Source organism: Cupressus sempervirens, chromosome 1, assembly GCF_028749045.1.
Source record: "Cupressus sempervirens isolate cs-2001-9-10 chromosome 1, ASM2874904v1, whole genome shotgun sequence".
In the NCBI taxonomy this organism is placed as follows: Eukaryota; Viridiplantae; Streptophyta; class Pinopsida; order Cupressales; family Cupressaceae; genus Cupressus; species Cupressus sempervirens.
In genome coordinates this window covers 605296402-605315934 of record NC_143118.1, presented here as the reverse complement: position 1 = coordinate 605315934, position 19533 = coordinate 605296402, and the positions used below count along the sequence as shown (strand labels likewise).

The 19533-nt window shown below is 31.4% G+C and overlaps 1 pseudogene; it reads left to right on the top strand.

Moving 5' to 3' along the window:
* Nucleotides 1-1020: 1020 nt before the first annotated feature.
* On the top strand, nt 1021-18296 carry LOC149578891 (uridylate kinase PUMPKIN, chloroplastic-like; annotated as a pseudogene).
* The last annotated feature ends 1237 nt before the right edge of the window (nt 18297-19533 follow it).

Below are 19533 nucleotides of genomic sequence, written 5' to 3'. Positions count from 1 at the left end.
TATAATCTATTTATTATTTATTAATAGTTTATTAGACCGAACAACATTAATAAATAATAAACTCATCGCAACTAATAATATGACTCCATGTCAATTAAACCTTAATCCATTATCATTAGAATCTCATCGTTTAAAAAACATAATATAAAATTACCATTTCTTATTTACTTAATGTATATATTAATATACATTAAATATTTAATATTAAAAAGTCAACCTTTAGTCTCAATACTCTAATCACTCAATATTCAAATCAATAATTCAGTATCTCTTAATAATAATTCACAAATTATTATTAATCGATTATCATTTATCATTTTCAATGAGTCGATTAAGGACCCCAACAAACATTAATAAATAAACTAATCACAACTATAAATAGTCAATCTAGAGAATCTTTACATAAACTTCATTAGTTAATATTTGACTAACCCTTAACACCATTAAGGTATATCAATAGACTATTTAATAAATCAAACGTGTTAAGCAATAACATAATGGCTCAATCTTAATCCAATAATATAAATTATCATCTCACATTTATTTAATATATATTAAATAGTATTTAATATACATTAAATAAGATCAATATTAAAGTCAACCATTTTACTAATCCTTTAAGACTCAAATTAATAATTTAAATGAATTTCAATGTCTTTTTCGACTAGCGATAATTGACAAATTATCATCTAACATATATATAAATAATATATGTTTAAATCAATATATATATCTATACTATAATTACATATAAATATATCAAATACCCATATATAAATATACATATATATAAATATATATATATATATATATATATATATATATATATATATATATATATATATATATATATATATATATATATATATATATATATATATATATATACATACCATATAATAATCAATGTATAAAAATTGTTAATATAAAGTCGAATTATAAAATTCGAATCACATAGCAAAGTAAGTAATTTTGTCTAAAGTGATATACATATCACTGTGGCTTTATATTAAATACCGCATGGACATCGTTGTCGCGAGTGTCCTTCAGCGACAGTCCGTCGTGGGTACTCTGCTTACGCAGGTACCCTGCGACTTAAGCATTGAATGCTCTGTCATGGGTACACTGCGTGCGCAGGTACCCCGCGACCCGTATGTGTATTGTGGTACGCACAGGGGGATGTAACCCGCCCCTCATAACACATATGCAAACGTTTATTATTATTACAATGTTTTTATAAAACATTTTTCCCACATATGCGATTCGGTATTAATAAAGATTTTCTCTCCATCGCGTTTTAATCGCAACTATTACCGATCAATGTTTAAATAATATATATATGTATATACATATATGTATATGTATATGTATATGTATATGTATATGTATATATATATACGCAGAGATTGTTAATTAGTTTTACAGCATTTTAAATTTATATATATATAAATATATAGATATATATATATATATATATATATATATATATATATATATATATATAAAATTGTATGTAGATTTTATATATATAGAAAGAAAACATATATATATAACTCAAATAAGAGGGCTTTCAAATTCCTGAATTAAGAATTTTCCCTTTAAAATAATTGTTTTCTAAACATATCCATTAATCCATCCAATAGGTTTAACTATAGATTTGATATCATCTTTCTCAATTTGATTCTAATTCGAACCCAAACCTGATTTAGATCTAGTTTTCTCTTTAATTGGATCTAGGGTTTTCTAATGTTTTCTAATCCACCAACATAATATCTAGATACCAATTCAATTGTAGATTCTAACACAAGAGTATTCAGACACATAAAATAGACTTGATAAAGACAAGAAGGGAAATAGTGCAAAGAGAATATGAGACTATCATGAGTGCACCTGGACATTGATGCTAATTCGTCATGCCTCAAAAGTCCATAAAAAAATCCTTTCCTTCTCCATCATTCGCAATCCTTCCAAGATCCAAGCCAACCGAGAACCTCCAAGTGACTAAAAATGCTAGAAGAAGCATGGAAGCATATAGAAGCATATGAGCATGAAGAAGCATATGAGCATGTAAGCTTGAAGCTTGTAGCTTCCATTAAGCTTTCATTTTTGCTTGTCCAAACACACTAGGGAAGCCTCTATTTAAAGGCCTCTTAAGATGCATCTAGAGTGTCTCTAGAAACAACTACAAGATAAGCATGACAACCAAGCATGAGTCTTCTCCATCCTTCTAGATGAGTCTTAAGGTTGTAGACACCATGTGCTCAAATAAAATGCTAACTTCTAAGTGTAGACAACTTGTGCATTCTTAGAGTGCAAACTTCTGTGTTGTCTACATGACAACTCTCGAGAATTTGCCAACTCCTATGTGAGCAAATAATAAAAATAATGCACATTAATTAATATAATATTTAATTTATTCTTCCCAATTTAATTTATTTATTTATTAAATCTCATGCACTAACTTTAATAATTCCACTTTTCAATCTTAATATATTTATATTTTAATCACATGAGATTTAGAATCTTTTATTAATTTAAAATATATTTTCCAATTTTAAATTTCATTTTCCAAAACTTAATTGCTAAAATATTTATTAGCTTTAATAATATTATTATTTAGTCATTTAGTTAAAAATGAACTCCAAATATATTATTATTAAAATAAATATTGTCACATTCCAAACTTAAACTTTTAACTTTTTATTTTCAAATTTAATTATTTTATTTAATTAATTTCTCAATTAATTAAATAAAATAAATATTAAAATATCATATTAATTTTTCATTTAAATTAAACCATTAATTAAATCTTTTAATTAGGCTTAATTAATAAAAAATACACCAAAGACTCACAAGGTAAAAATATGAAAACCCATCATAGCCAAAATACATACAAAATCAAACCAAGGGTTTAAATCTCGAACTATGTCATCCAACATATTCAGAGGGTACTCAACTTAGATACTTGTTCTAATTTTCCAATTAGAACAAATGGCTTAAAAGGGTTGGAATTTGGACTTGAGAATTTATCTCCCCTCTCTTATCATTGAGATAGTGTGATAGGGTACGCTCATCCTGGCAATTCAGGGAAGTTGATACCCTGCAGCCTGCATAAAAACTATGCATGTACAAGCACAATATATACTAAACTAAACAGGCAATGGCAGGAAGTGGTGCATCGTGTAGATCCCGACTAGCAGGTGACTACGACTCCCTTCCTTAACCACATCAGACACGCCATACAAAAGAAAATACGCAAAGCAAACACGCACACCATACACATGCAAGTATGGGGTAAGTATCCATAATAAAACACATATGATAATAAATTATCTTACTAATCATCATTAATAACTGCAAACACTAAAAATAATCATCATGCATACATGAAATATAAAGTCTAAGTGATCTCATCACATAATAAACTGAATCCATAGCACAATATCTAGTAATCTCAAAACAATGCTGCTAACCATCAACATAAAACTAGCTCTAAAAGAGTTCAGCAACGATAACAAAATGTGAACTAGGAGTAGGCACTACACTTAGACTTACTTTTTGTTTCATGTCACTAGTAGATTTTGGCAAATATGTGACTATGTGACTAAAACTTTTTGTCACACTACTAAAAATTTTAGTCATGCAACTAAAAATGATCATATTTCACTACTTCTTTGTAACTTATAGTTATAAGTGATTAAAGATGTGACTAATTTTGTCACTTGATAAAATTACAAGATCAACCAAATAGAAATGATTAAATAAACTACCAAATAAGTGACTAGATAATTAGACACTAATAATTAGTCACCTAAACATATGTGACTAAACCAATTTTCAAATAAATGAGTAAATAAGTGAGTAAATAATCAATCATTGATAAGTAGTAATTTTTACTTTCTCTCTTTACTTTCTCAAAGGTTTATTTATTATGGGTTAGGTTAGTTTTAATTTTTCATAATTCATTCACAGCCCTTGCACCTTATTCTTTCTCATACTAATCATGATTTCACTTTGCATCTTCCTGGATACAATGTTCTTTGTTAAGTGGCTTGGGAGATTTTATTCATCATTTTGGGCTCCTCAATCAATACTACAAACTAATTTAAATTTCCTCTAAGAGGTATATCAATAAATGGGAAGATTAATATTTTTTTCCTTTATTTAAGTCTCTTCTATTTATGTTACTCATTTGGATTCTCAATTCTTTATTCCAATATATATATATATATAATTTATTACCAATTAAAAATATATTTAGCAGCATGTAAATGCTAGTTTTTATAGAAAATGAGAAGAGTTTGCATTTTCATTTGGAGGGAATTAAAACAATTAATTTTTGACATAAAAAAACTAGTTGGAGAAATTTTAATCATTTTCTAAAGGTTTTCTTTGAAAGTCTATTTTGAAGAAAAGGGCTTATTATCATTTGGGATTTTCCTTTATCGAGAATGTAAGAAGGGTGCATGAGGTAAGAGAAAAGAAGAAGGGATAATGGATCATAACACCATGGAAAAGGAATTTGTGGATCATTACTACAACATATTTTCTATTAATAAAGCAAGATTGGTGAACCTGACGTACCAAGATGTCTCTGTGCTAGAAGGTTTAGGGTGTCTAGGGAATCATTGGGAAGCTTACCATCATGCCCGTTCAACGTTAATGCAAGAACAACATCAATGTTGTCAATTTCTATCCCTTTGACCTTGCCAACAATATGCTCATATTTGTTAGCAACACCCTCCAATCACACCATGAGCAATATCGATGCAAGTTTAGCTAGGTATCCTTCTCAAATTTTTTTTTAAAAAGCATTACAACAAATATCATTAATGACTATTTTTGAATTATCCCCTATCTATGAATTTTGTGTAGCATAAATTTCTTCTCACCTTCACTCTTTATAGGGTTAGTTGAAACCTTGCTTTATTATCAATTCCCTAAATTCTTCCTCATCAATCTCTTGTTTTTCCCTTCATTATCTTTGATAACACATCCACCTCTTATCACACCTTATTATTTATATTAGTGAGAATTATAGTTAGTATTATGTAGATGTAAATTGTAAAGTAATAAATTTAAAAATATGAATAATTTATAACTATAATATTTAAAAATTACAACATATATTCATATTATAATACTATAAAATTATTTGAACATTTATTTTACAACAATTAAAAAAACTTTTTATTTATGTAAATCTTAGAAAAATAAAAAAATATAATTAAAAATTATCTATTTATAATATATAATAAATGTAAAATAATTTATAAATTTTTTAAAAGGAATTTATAAGTTTTTAAGTTAGGATATCAGCTTAAAGATGTAATTTTTTATGTGTTAATAAATTACATATTATAAACAAATATTTTTAAATAAAATCAAATTAAAAATATAATTTATTTACGCTTGTCTAATATATTTCATATATTAGTGATAGAAAAATCAAAAAGCTCCACCTCTAAGACTTCAATTTTGAAGCTAATTACAAATAATTTTTATAAAAAAAACTTTAAAAACATACATCTCATCTTTTCAAAAATTGTTAAGAAAAAAAACTCAAACCAATTTAATAATGAAATAAATTAAAAACAATTTATCTCACATGATGGCATGCTCTACAACTAGGTTTTTTCATGACTAGAACAAGAAATTTGGATGGAACTACTAATATAGTGGTCTGCAGAGGTTGGATCTGGGGCATAATCTTACAACTCCTGTGAGACCTTGGCAATGGCTCTCATATTTTTATCAGGTAGCATGCATCATGCAGATATGACCAAGCAGTGTGCATCGACATCTCTATGAAGGTGAGTAATATATTTCTCTTTACAAATTATCTTCAACTATTTATGTGAAGCGTCCATTTCTATGTGGATGTGATAAATGCTTTGTGATTGTTGTCTATTGGTATTACTGTAGTTACTTAGTGATGAAATAGATTCCAACATTAGGGTAAATTCTAAAGAAAAATTTTCATTGTCACATTCTTCTTACTTGGAATAACATTGGATTGTTGTGTATGTTGGTAGAGTGTCTAATGATAGAGAAAGGTTAGAGTGTGTGTCTTCTTAGCACAGTTTTTATGAAAGAGAAAGATTACCATGTTAAAGGTGACTGTATGCATGTGAAAGACTACTATAGTTTGCATAATTTGTGTATGATCAATGATTTATAATGTAGAGATTATTTAGTATTTGTGAGATCATACAATCCTTTGTGTACTATTCCAGTTTATAATTATACTTTTGATTGATTGATAAATTGCAATCTAAAAAGTAAACTAGTTATTGGGGCACCACTAAAGTTTAAAAAACCCTAGATCAACTCCTTAAAGAAACCCTTTGACATCTGTGGAGATGAGAGATCAAACTTGGGGAGAGCGGGTTCAAAGGACGAATTAGAAAAATGGAGGATTCAAGAAAATTGTAGACACATCCATCAAAGATATAAGTCATATATAGATATCCTCATCAAGAATATTGATGTGTCAAAGGTTTTTTCTACCACCAAATTCCACTTACTTTCCCAAACATTATTTTGATTGGCAGAGCTTCATTCAATCCAAATTGTAGCTTGAGACTCAAAGCCAGTGTTTTGAAAAAGATGATTAAAGAACTGAAGTTGGATGAACCTATAAATAGAGAAACTCAGCTAGGTAGAAAGATGAAAGTTATCATTCTAGAGAATCTAATCAAAGAGAAAATGGAGGATCTCTGCAACCGAGCCCTAATCAGTAATTTTTGGAAACTACATCCCTCAAATTTTGATTTTAAATCTTGGATTACAGAAGTTTGGGTGGGTATAGTTGAAACTTTTTAAGCTAACCAAGGGGAAGGATTCTTTATCACAGTCTGTTCAAAAAAATATTAAAGGGATTGTGTGGATAAGGAAACAAACATGGTTCAGGAAGGGCCATGGTCTTTACTTATAGAATCAGACTCCAAATTTTGTTGTGGCCAATAACTCAACACTTTTTTTCCCCTATTTTGTTCTTGTGTCTTTTTCTAATTTTCTTGTAATCACTACATTAATTATTTTCTCAATGATACATAATGTTTTTTCTATATTATAGGAATCTATTCTCATCTTCTAGTATAAGAAGCTCTATTTTCTACCATAGTGCTTATCATTTCTTTGTATTGGCAGTCAGAAACACTATTTCTCTATTTCTCTCTCAGAAAAAAATATCAGCAATATGACTGTAGTATACTCTGTGCACATCTCTTATTTCTCCATGAACAATGATACCTTATTAGTTATTTCTAGAAACTCAATGGTATAATGCCTAGGGATTTTGGGCCTCAATAATTATAAAGTATGTACTACAAGTCTTTGGAAGAATGAAATGAATGCTCATGAGCCAACCTTGACCCTAGGAAAACATTTAGTTTCCCACCATTGCATGACCTTGCTACTAGGTCATAGAGGCCTTGTCTGGGCATTGTGAAATTTAAACATAGCACATTTCTCAAGAAGACAACACTCAAATATGTGCTCCAAAATTCCTAGAGTTTTAGGATATAATGGCTATTTAGCTAGGTGATCTGGGCCTATTATTTTTTACATCATATTGTTGAAGAGGCACGTAGAGCACACAAGGAGTTCAATAAACTTTTGGAGATCAAAAAGGCATCAGTGAACATGAAGACATCCAATGACATCAATTGGAGTATTTTGGAGCCTATAATGACCTATAAGGTTAATCTATGTAATAACTTTGCAATAAGTACAAAAAATTGGCCTAACAAGCCTTAGGACTAAAATGGGAGTCTAGGATAGAATAAAGTGTTAAAAGTTTCAAATAGGATAAACTAGTTTTTATAATAGGTTAATAAGTCCATTTGAATGAGTTGGTAAAGTTTCGGTACTTAGCAATTCCAAAAATTCAAAAGTTACAAAGTTAAAAATTTGAATTTTCAAATTATAACGGTCATGGACATTTAGGAGGGAATTATTTTCTTTATTGTTTTTAAGCCAAATTAAACCATCCAACCAATTTGGATCAGTTGGGATAGTTTATAGGAGAATATTAAATGTTTCACAAGTCCATTGTATGGCAAGAGAATCCATGGTACGGACTGCTACAACAATTTGAATAAATATCTAATTTCTTCCAAAGTTTAAAGGGTTTTTGGTATGATTCAAGGTTCTTGCTGATTGGATTGCCTTGTAAAATGTTTTGATCATTCATTTTCCATCTCTTTAAGTGCTTTCATGTTCTAAAAACCCACTACAATTGCTGTTAATCATTTTTGTGATGTTCAGTCTTTGGAAAATCTGATTTTTAGACACTTATGTGTAGATTTCACACTATGAATGTAGCACTCTGATTCTCATAGAATAGCATCTTATTAACATCCATTTAACATGTATAGCATCTTACTAATCTTGGAAATGCAAGTTTGATGAATTTGTGTGGTGATCACCATAAGAAGACTAAGAAACTAATTGAATTTGGATGGTACACTGAAGGTTAGAGAGTTTTTGGCCAAACAAGGGCACTATTTTATGATGGAATGTGTACAAATATGTTGTATACAAGGTGTTCCAACCTTTATTAATTGCAGGAAACTTTGGGAAGCATGACATTGAAGAAGCCCTAGATTTAAGGGTTTTGAGGGCACAATATGGGGCTTTGGTACCTAGAAAACACTTGGAGCCGAATTGGCTTCATTTTTATTTGATTTGAACCTATTAATGACACTATGCAAATATTTGGAGCCTGGGAGTTTGAATGGTTAGTACTTCATTTGTAAATGCATGAGAATTAGGCCTTAAAAATCTGAGAAACAGTGAAAACAGTCATATATACCTTCCAAAACAACCTACCTTATAATTTTGGTATGTTAAAGAACTCCATAAAGGGTACTCAAAAATATAATTTATTTTCTTGGTGCTTTGGAAAAAGTTGAAGAAAAACCCTTGTGAATGCTGCTGCTGTTACACGGCATGCTATTCGGCCTAGTTTGAGGAATATTGAAGTTTTGGTGCCTAAACCATTGAAGAAAGTCTGAAACCTGTTCAAGTACCTTGGATTTTTTATTTTAGGGCTATTGGATCACATTTCAAGGCTTGTTGGTGGATAATTTACCATTTCACTTATTGAAGGCACTTTTAGTCACTAGTTTCAACTATGTATTTGATTGAGTTTGTATTTGGGACCTTGGTTCCACCATATTGCTTTGCCACCTCTGCATCACATATCCCTATTACGTCTTTGACTATTCTGATCACACTCAAGTTCCTGATCACATTCACTACTCACACACTCTTATTGATTGTCTTGCTCTTCCTTTGACTGTTATCATGACAATCTTCCAATTAATCTAACTTGGTTACGCAAGGACTCTTCTAGACCTCACCCTTCCCAAGACCCATTAATGGTTAAATTTTTCTTCTTGATCAACTTTGATTACAGACAAATATTTGTTCTGATCTCCACAATCTAAACATATTTGAGTGATCACCCACCTTATAATTGCTCTCTTCCATCCTTCAATGACCCTTCATTACTTTTGTTCACAAATATACTTACTAACTTCTGATCATAATATATTTACTGATAAAACATCCTTAGTGACTGATTCACTCTTCAAGATCAACTCTTTTGATCAGATCAAACACTGATCACATTCCAAAACTGATTCCAACTAATTGACTTATTGTCACCATAGCTCATCCTCGTGTCCCTTTAATAGATATACATCTTCATCTTATATCATATGATATAATTCTAGCTTGCTTAACATAACCCAAGATCCTTCTTCACTTTTGGAATTTGTTGATCCCATCTAACATAACCCGCTCATCTCTAAAGGCTCTCACCATGCTTAACAATAATATTCATATGACTGTACCGCATAACTTGTTAGTTGTCACTGACCCTTTGTTCCAATCATTTCAAAGAGGATTTTCCCCTTACGCTAACCTTAGTTCTTAGGATTATAATCTCCTCACCATTACTAACTTTTCCCAAACTTATCTCAACCTATCATCAATAGTTCTCTCAACCGAAAAAAAATACTTATTGTTTTTAGTATTTACTATCAAACAATGAGAGTTCTGTCTCTATCTGTGGACATTAAACACTCTTCCTAGTATTCCCCAAAGACTTGAATATATTACCAACTCTCTTTTATCCCTCTTGAATATATTCCAAACCTTTTTTGGAGGTGCTTTTGACCACCTCCATGAGAATCCATAGGTCTGTATACTGCTTCCTAAGTGTATCCACAGAGAATATGTGGGCAACCAGATCAACATCCAGTTAATCTTGAGTCTTGAGTCTTGAGTCTTGAACATTGAATAATGAATTAAGTGTTGATTTTGTAGTTCAAATTGTATTGGAATCTTGAACTAAAGTATTTACCAATTAGTTATTTCAATTTGTATATATGTGTTTGGGAATTTTGAAGTTGAACTAGTAATGGTTAAGTATCATATATATGTGACGCAAGTGAGCAACAAATCTCATCATGGAAGCACCACTTATGTTCATGGGTAGGGTTTCCATGACAAGTCCACAATATTGATCTATATGAGCATTCCTTTCCATTCTTTCATTGGTTGAAATACAACTTCTATTCTACATGGAATTCACCAATTTAGACTGATTACTTATGTTTGTACAATGGGAGGATTACAGAAATAGAATTTGTAGCATACAAAAGTCATGGGTTTCTTTGTGAAGTAGTCGCACTCTTTTTCTATATGCAATGGAGAGGGATTCAACATGATCAGTCATATTTTCTAGCAAGCTCACAGCCCTTGCCAAAATGTGATCTTTGAAACATGGATTCAACTTGATCACTTCATATTTTCTAGAAAACTTGTAAACTTTTAAGAACATGCAACTGGCTTGTGTAAAGAAGACACGTCAAACTTTGCCTGCATTATCATTGCATGTGCTTAAATTGGAGCTTTTGAATAAGGTACAAATAGCCATCAAAGCTTAATTAACAGTGGCTTTTATAGAATGCCTGAAAGAGATTTGAAAATACTGCTTCCATGAGAATCCATAGGTCTGTATACTGCTTCCTAAGTGTATCCACAGAGAATATGTGGGCAACCAGATCAACATCCAGTTAATCTTGAGTCTTGAGTCTTGATTGATCAACATTGAATAATGAATTAAGTGTTGATTTTGTAGTTCAAATTGTATTGGAATCTTGAACTAAAGTATTTACCAATTAGTTATTTCAATTTGTATATATGTGTTTGGGAATTTTGAAGTTGAACTAGAAATGGTTAAGTATCATATATATGTGACGCAAGTGAGCAACAAATCTCATCATGGAAGCACCACTTATGTTCATGGGTAGGGTTTCCATGACAAGTCCACAATATTGATCTATATGAGCATTCCTTTCCATTCTTTCATTGGTTGAAATACAACTTCTATTCTACATGGAATTCACCAATTTAGACTGATTACTTATGTTTGTACAATGGGAGGATTACAGAAATAGAATTTGTAGCATACAAAAGTCATGGGTTTCTTTGTGAAGTAGTCGCACTCTTTTTCTATATGCAATGGAGAGGGATTCAACATGATCAGTCATATTTTCTAGCAAGCTCACAGCCCTTGCCAAAATGTGATCTTTGAAACATGGATTCAACTTGATCACTTCATATTTTCTAGAAAACTTGTAAACTTTTAAGAACATGCAACTGGCTTGTGTAAAGAAGACACGTCAAACTTTGCCTGCATTATCATTGCATGTGCTTAAATTGGAGCTTTTGAATAAGGTACAAATAGCCATCAAAGCTTAATTAACAGTGGCTTTTATAGAATGCCTGAAAGAGATTTGAAAATAAGACAACATGCAAAATGTGGAAGCATAGACAATGCGTGGGAACTATTTTACAAAATGTATGAAAGATATTTGACCTCATGGACTAACTTGATTATGGGATATGCACAAAATGGGTTTTTTTAAAAGGCTTTAGAAGAATTCAAAAAATACAGTTGGTGATGCAAGGCATCATAAAAATTCTGAAAACTTTAATCAAATCAGCATAATCCAAGCACCAATCCCTGTAAAGTTGATAAGTAGAGGCACATTTAACACATTCTATATTGTTCATCCCAATAATCTTCGTATGGACAAGCCCAATTCTATTCAGTATCTGACTATCATTCTATTATTGCATGAATATAATAACAATAAAATCTTTCTATTATTCACCCCAAATAAACATTCCAATCTCTATCTTTTCTATCCACATTTAAATCCATAAATCTTTTAAGTGTGTAACCAAATCAGAATTCTTTCTTATAAAATAGAGCCATCATTTTATGGTCACATTAAACTCTCAAATCTGAAATTTAGTCCCATTATAATTGGCCACCCATTTCATTAAAAAAGTTTGAAAGTTCTGCTCCAATTCTATTATAGTTTGTCTTACACAGACCAATGCCAATAAACATTAAACAATGGAAAACTCTAAATCTGCATTAACATGGAATTGATTCCATTCAATCCCAACCAAAATCAGAATTTATTTCCACTCCCAAATATGCATTAAGGAGACCGATTCTATAATTCAATCCAAAACATCAAAAATCAGATTTTGCCCAGCTAAAATCTGCTCCAAGAAAGTCATTTGAATTGATTTCTTTGACTTAGTAAACCATACTCTAGCTATTTGTATCGATTTACATCAAACATTCCTTTCATAACCGTTTCTTGACAAAACTTTATATTTTGGATATGAATCAGTTTCTTGAATTTGTAAACAACAGAGAATTAATCCATTTTTGGATATTCAGACAACCATAACTTAACCAATAACATGGGAGGAAAACATATGGAACAAAATGAAATAAAAATTGAATAAGCTGAATCTTTTATCATTCCTACATTCCAACTTATCTGTACATAGCAAATTGGTCTTGGCTGACAGCCAGAAGACCCATATGATTATTATTTTTCCTTTACATCCTCTGAGCCCTTTCACTCGAACAATTTCAGCCCATTTTATAATTAATTGAGCAGTTACATTTTTTCCGTTACAATGACTCTTCAACTTCCCATATTACAATATTATCAATCATCAGTTTGGGCACACCTTGCAAAATTAATAATTTTTCTAGATTCTAAATTTATATTTATTAACCTGGACTTTTACCTTGGATATAAATAGAACATATGCAAATTAATATAAATTTTCAATGCTAAGGTGCTCCTACACCAGTTGGCCAGTGTAAAGAAAGACTCTACAACCTTCGCTAGTTTCATTACAGCCTGTGCCAAAATGGGAGCTTTGTAATAGGGTATGGGCATCCATTCATGTCATGAATGTATTGTATTCTCTGTGTATCCATTCAACTATTGATGTTCCTACTACGGGACTTGCAGATTTATTGGTTTGGCTTGCTTCATCTTTTTTTCTCTGATGAGAAATCAACTGATGAAATAATGTTTGCAGCACATTTACTGGACCATGGCATGAAAAAGATTTATGATCTTGATAAGAATTTGTGCAGAGTTAAACTTCCTCATGTCTTCCATTCACTTGTAGGTCAGATTTTCTAGTTAGGCCTACTACAGAACATGCTCATATCTGTTGAATTATAATTGTTGTTTTTGTTTAATTATATGTCTAATGTTTCTCATGAAAAGATAAATGAAGTTGAATATGATTAAATCATAACATTAGATGTTCTAGGATGAACGAAAGCTACAGTACTATTTTAAAGATAGTAAGAATTAAAAATTCTCAAATTTACAATGGACATTGCCAAATTGAGTCTGCACCACAGTGTACCTTTCTATACAGCATGCTTGTGTTTTGTTATGCTTCAGATTTTTTTCAATGAAAAACAAAAAATCTTGTCTCAAGTCATTTTACCAGGTAGTTAACTTGGTGGCATAAATTGTGCTTTCACAAATTTTATCCCCCTTTATAATTTTGGAAGGCCCACTTGTCTCAAATTGTTTTACCAAGAAGTTGACGTGATATCATAAATTATTCTTTCGCTAAGTTCATTTCCCTTTATGATTTTGGTTGGCCCACCAGTCTTCTTTTTCAATATGCATAAAGCATGTATGTCAAGTCTTGTGAATATACATGCCATAGGTGGAACCATTTGATTGTGGCTAACAAATATTTATAGCACCAATTGTGTTTTGCAGAACCCAAAACATGTTCAAATTGAACATCACAAATAACCAAGCTTTTCCATTGTTGTTGATAATGCAGAAAACTTCTTGTAGAGAAGGATGGTTTGTTGTGTTTTTTTTGAAACATATTATTTTGAGTCTTGACTATGGATAATAATCTAAATCTATTACTTTTTGGCAGAGGTACTAGCATATCAACATGAAGCAGCAATAGTTTCACCTTCAGAAGCTTTGTGATCTCTTACTCAGACCTGTATAGATGATAGAATGATCAATCAAGGGGTAAGTGAAATCCAAGTGCAGACTGTCATGCGCAAGTCAAGACCAACTCCAGTTGAGAGGATATGCATAGCTGCAGAGAGTTTTCTTGGATATCAATACAACACATCTTGGGATTTGGCTTTGCAAGTGGTTTCGGTACTCTTTGACAAACTAGGTAAATTGATAGTAGATATAGAGGCTTTCCATGGTACCATACTAAGAATATAATTATTTATAGATGAATTGTTTTTTCCCTTTTAATGTACATAGTATTTTTAAATAGAATTAATTATAGATGCTTTATGAGGAGTATATTGCGGTGAATGTTTATTGTTTCTATACACCAATTAAGCTTTCTTGCTTGAGCATGCAGCTTATATGCAGTGATGCTTATCATATTCCCTTTGTTCATAGGTCATTTTAAGCTTTTAGGTTTTTGTAATCCTCTATTGCACTAAATTAGTCTTCCATTTTCCCAAAGCCTATTCAATTTGGATTGGTTTGTCAGATAAGGAGCTATTTATAGTACATACTTCAACTCAATTTGTATGGTAGACACTAAATATAATGAATATTCAACTTGGAAAATTTTACAACTTAATGAAAAACTAAAAAAGACTAGTTAGAGACAAGGTGAATGGCCTATTCCTTGTGCTACTTTCACCTGTTCCAGTTCTCTCTACCTATAACTTCACAAAATCACATACCAGTCCCTTACACCTCACCACACAACACCTCCATCACCTCGCACCTCTAGGATCTTTATCAACACCATCTCCCTATCAGCTTCCAAAGGAATTAACTCATTGTCAATACAATATCTTCACTATTCATAAGGTTCTAGACACCTTATCTCTAGATGATTGTTGTGATGTTTTTTTATGCAGATTCAATTTGTGTTTTTCAAAAACAAGTGAGTATTTGGGTATAAATCCTAATTACAGATATGGATGGTCCAAAGGTCCAAAATGATCACAAAGTAGACATGTCCAAAATAGTGAAAGCCGGTGAAGGTGAATGTGATGAAAATGATAAGAATAGTGAAGTGCCAAAGATTTCAGTTGTTCCAAAAAGAACAATTTCGCAGTCTTATTTGTTTAGTCTTCCTAAGCCCAAGGTGAGCTACTAGTTCATTTTATGTAGATGATTTTATGTTTGGGATCTTCCCCTGCTTTGGAACTTAGGAAAAAGGAAACTAATTTTTTCTAAATAGTTTATGATCTTAGACAGTCTGAATATGGATCTATATATTTCTATATGAGTATATATATAAGTTGAGTAATAGCAATTGAGAACTTTGGAAGGAAGCTGAATCGCTCCTCTTCACACATTAGTTCATGAAACATACATATCAAATATTTTTCAATTTGTGATTCCATCAAAACATATATATCAAGTATATCTTGTATATATTAAGGGTTATTTAGTTTTTTCATTTTTTCTTTTTGAGACATGGTCAATAGCACTGTAGAAGTGATAATGAAATTTGTTTTTTTTTGTGACGCATGGTGAATGCAAGATGTTGGAAAGTGGGGAACTTTGTGGCTTGCGTATGAAACTCTCAAAATCATATATGGAGATGTTGGAACTTCTCCCCTTTACACTTTTGCTTCTATTGATATTCCAAATCTAGGAGAAGTAGATATTTTGGGATATCTTAGCATCATATATTGGTCTGTAACACTCATAGGCCTGATCTAGTATGTCTTAATTATTATCACAGAAGATGACCACAGAGATGGTAAGCAATATGTATTCCATCATGCTTTTGGGTAAGATTGTGTATGAGTTTATTACTATCAACATTTTGAATAAATGATCTGTCATCAAGATGAAAGAAAACATTGGTACTGATAAACTCACACAATCTTACCCATCTCATCTAAAGCATAAATATAACTATTATCATTAAATATATATTTGGATATATTTAGATGATGGTATTCACAATAGGTGAAATTCTTTTTTAAGAGTACAATTCCAATTCCAATTTTTTATTTTGGTTTTGTTTCAGGGGGTACATTTGCTCTGTATTCATTGTTAAGTCAACATGTGAATGTGGGTCAGCAAGTTGGCAATTGATTTCATCACTTAGCATCAGATTCAAAATTGAAATACTTCAGAAAAAAAATAGTTTGAGGAATATAAACTACAAGATAAAGAAAATACTTGAGAATAGTGAAATGGCATAGAGAATTTTGCTTATTGTTGTGATGTTCAACACTAGCATGGTGATAGGCGATGGAGCCTCTCACTAGCTTACTTTGTTGATATACAACTAATGCATTTCTATGTTAATTTCCTTGCTGTATTTATCCGCTTATATTTTATAATTAGTTCTTAAGCCATCTGATATACGTAGATTGCCTTTTTTCCAACCATGAATTTCATTTTTCCATGTACCACTTTTTTTTAACTTTATCATCATCGGAGCTGACAGGAATATATTTGGTAGTTCACATGATCAGTCTGATTCACTATTTGAGGACACAAGTGCAGCTTGCTTGAACATGGAGAGGGATGTGTCTTGTGTTGAGTCAAGTGGTCACATTGAGAATACTCCTGAGGTTTGTTTGCTAAGAATGTACCTCTGGCTAGCATTTTTCTCCTGCAATTACATCTGGTGTGTTCTCCCTTTTGAAATTTACACACATAGGATAAGTTTTTATTCTATCTCACGAACCACATTATTTGGCCAAATATGAAGAAAAGACTTTCTTGTAACCTATTAATGTCTCTAAGTATTGGATCCTATTTGGAAATAACTTCCATAGTTCTATCATTAAAGGGTTTGTGATGCTTCATTTCATAAATGGTTTGGAATTAATTGAAAGTTGAAAGTTTGAAACCATGGACAATAAATGACTTTGATTTGTTTGCCTTGTAGTCGTGTTGATGCCTTATTGTGTTTGTTTTCTTGTCTTCTTTATTCTCCCAAATTATCAGTTTTGTAGAGGAAAAAAAAATATGCACAATAAAATTTCTTTTTAGTATGGGCATAGTAAAAGTATTGTACTTAGCATTTTATGCTTTTATACTTTTTGATCTGCATCTATGATAGCAAATGTAAGTGGTGCAATCTATTTTAAAATATGTGCTAAGTCTTAACAATTTGATGTATATCCATTAGAATGATGGAAAAAATCATGAACTCTATAATTCTACAAGCATCCATGGAGAATTTAGGTGTCCAAACTCGTGTCTAGATAGCTTTCAAAATGGCAGAGGTTGCAAAACCATATATTAGACTATGATATTGCTATCAAGATTTAATCCTGATAGCAATATCACAATTTGACTTGCTATGGAAATTATCTCCTACTTATCCATATATTAGACGTCGAGCAATCTATCATCTTGAAAAAGAAAGAGTCGTCATATTTGGTGGAGGGACTGGAAATCCTTTCTTCAGTACTGATACAATAGTTGCTCTCCAAGCTTCTGAGCATATAACCTTCTCCCTTTTTAACTACAAAAATTATCGGGTATTTGGAGGCATCTTTAAGAAGGAGGCCAAGGAATTTATTTAGAGCCTTTTGCATTTGTAGTTAATTCTGAGGTGGTTCTGAAAGGAACAAACGTAGATGGTGTCTATGATTGTGATCCCAGAAAGAGTAATAATGCTATAATTGACCACATATCATATAGGGACTTCACTGCCAAAGGTCTTTCAACTACAATGGACATAACAGCTATAACTCTGTGTGAATAAAATTGCATTCTAGGTGAACTAAATGACTTTTCTTCTCATCACATGTTTTTTGCACATTTGGTCTTACACAAAAGGCTTTTTTATTATTGTTTCTCTTTTCTTTGTATGTAGTTGTGGTGTTTAATTTGCACGAGCCAAGAAATATTTCAAGGGCTCTAAGTGGGGACCAAATCGGCACTATCATTGACTAAATGGGGAAAATTGGTTAGTACATGTTTTGCAAGAGATGGATCTATCGTTAAGAAAAATGCTAAAAATTGGCTAGTCATGTTTGTTATACAAGAGATGAATCTTCAGTATGGGACATTTGATCAATTCAAGAGGCTGAAATTGCCTGAGGAAATCCTATGCCATAATGGAAAATCATGAGCTGAAATGATTTTTTTTTTCACTCCAAACAAAAGAATAATGCAAGCTATACCATTGTGGAAAGACAAGGGTTTCAACATGATTGTGACTTCCATCCAAATGAATGGCTATTAAGAATATGGAATTTTTGGTTTAATGAAATTGTTTTAGAGTAGTATTCTTAACCATGCAAGAGCTTGCTTGAATATTTCTTGTCTTCTACAGATGACCAAGCTATTGGACATTCTGGAGGATTACTGTATGTACCAAGGATATCAGTATTGCCTAATTGATGGAAATACAAATGGTGAGGAGCATGACGCTTCAATAGATTCTTTCAACCAAGAGGGCAAAGATAAATTTATTTTCTTGCTTTCTACTAGAGCAGGAGGTCTGGGCATTAACCTTGCCACTGCAGATGTTGTCATTCTGTATGACAGTGTTGTCATTCTGTATGACAGTGACTGGTATGCACCTATTATATGAGGAATATTATATTAGGTGTGAACATTTCTACTAGAGTATTTGGAATCTAAAATTTTCAAGGTTACAGGGATCCTCAAGTAGATTTACAAGTGCAAGATTGTGCACATAGGATTGGCCAGAAGAAAGAAGTTAAAGTCTTCTGATTTTGAACAAAAGTTTTCCTTTTACTTGAGATGAACAAAATATTTTCAAGTTTTGTTGTCATTTTTAAAGATTTACTCTTGTATATAATTGCAGTATACTATAGAGGAGAAGGTGATAGAGAGAGCTTATAAGAAACTTGCACTAGATGCTTTGGTCATACAACAAGGATGTTTGGCAGAACAGAAAGGTAATATATCATTTAGTCTTTTGGGTCAATGGCAGTGATTACATACTAGTTCATTTTGTTTTTATGAATCAAGGTATAGCCCTACTGCTTATTAAAGTTAATGCCCAATTTTAATCTATTTCCTTTTTAAAGGATTGTTAATCAGTTGCTGATGATTTTTGGTCTTCTTAAATTATGCAGGGAAACATCCGTAAAAATAAGTTGGTGCTAGGGAAATTTGATGTGTGTGTCACTAGTTTGGAGATGACAATTAAATTAAAAAC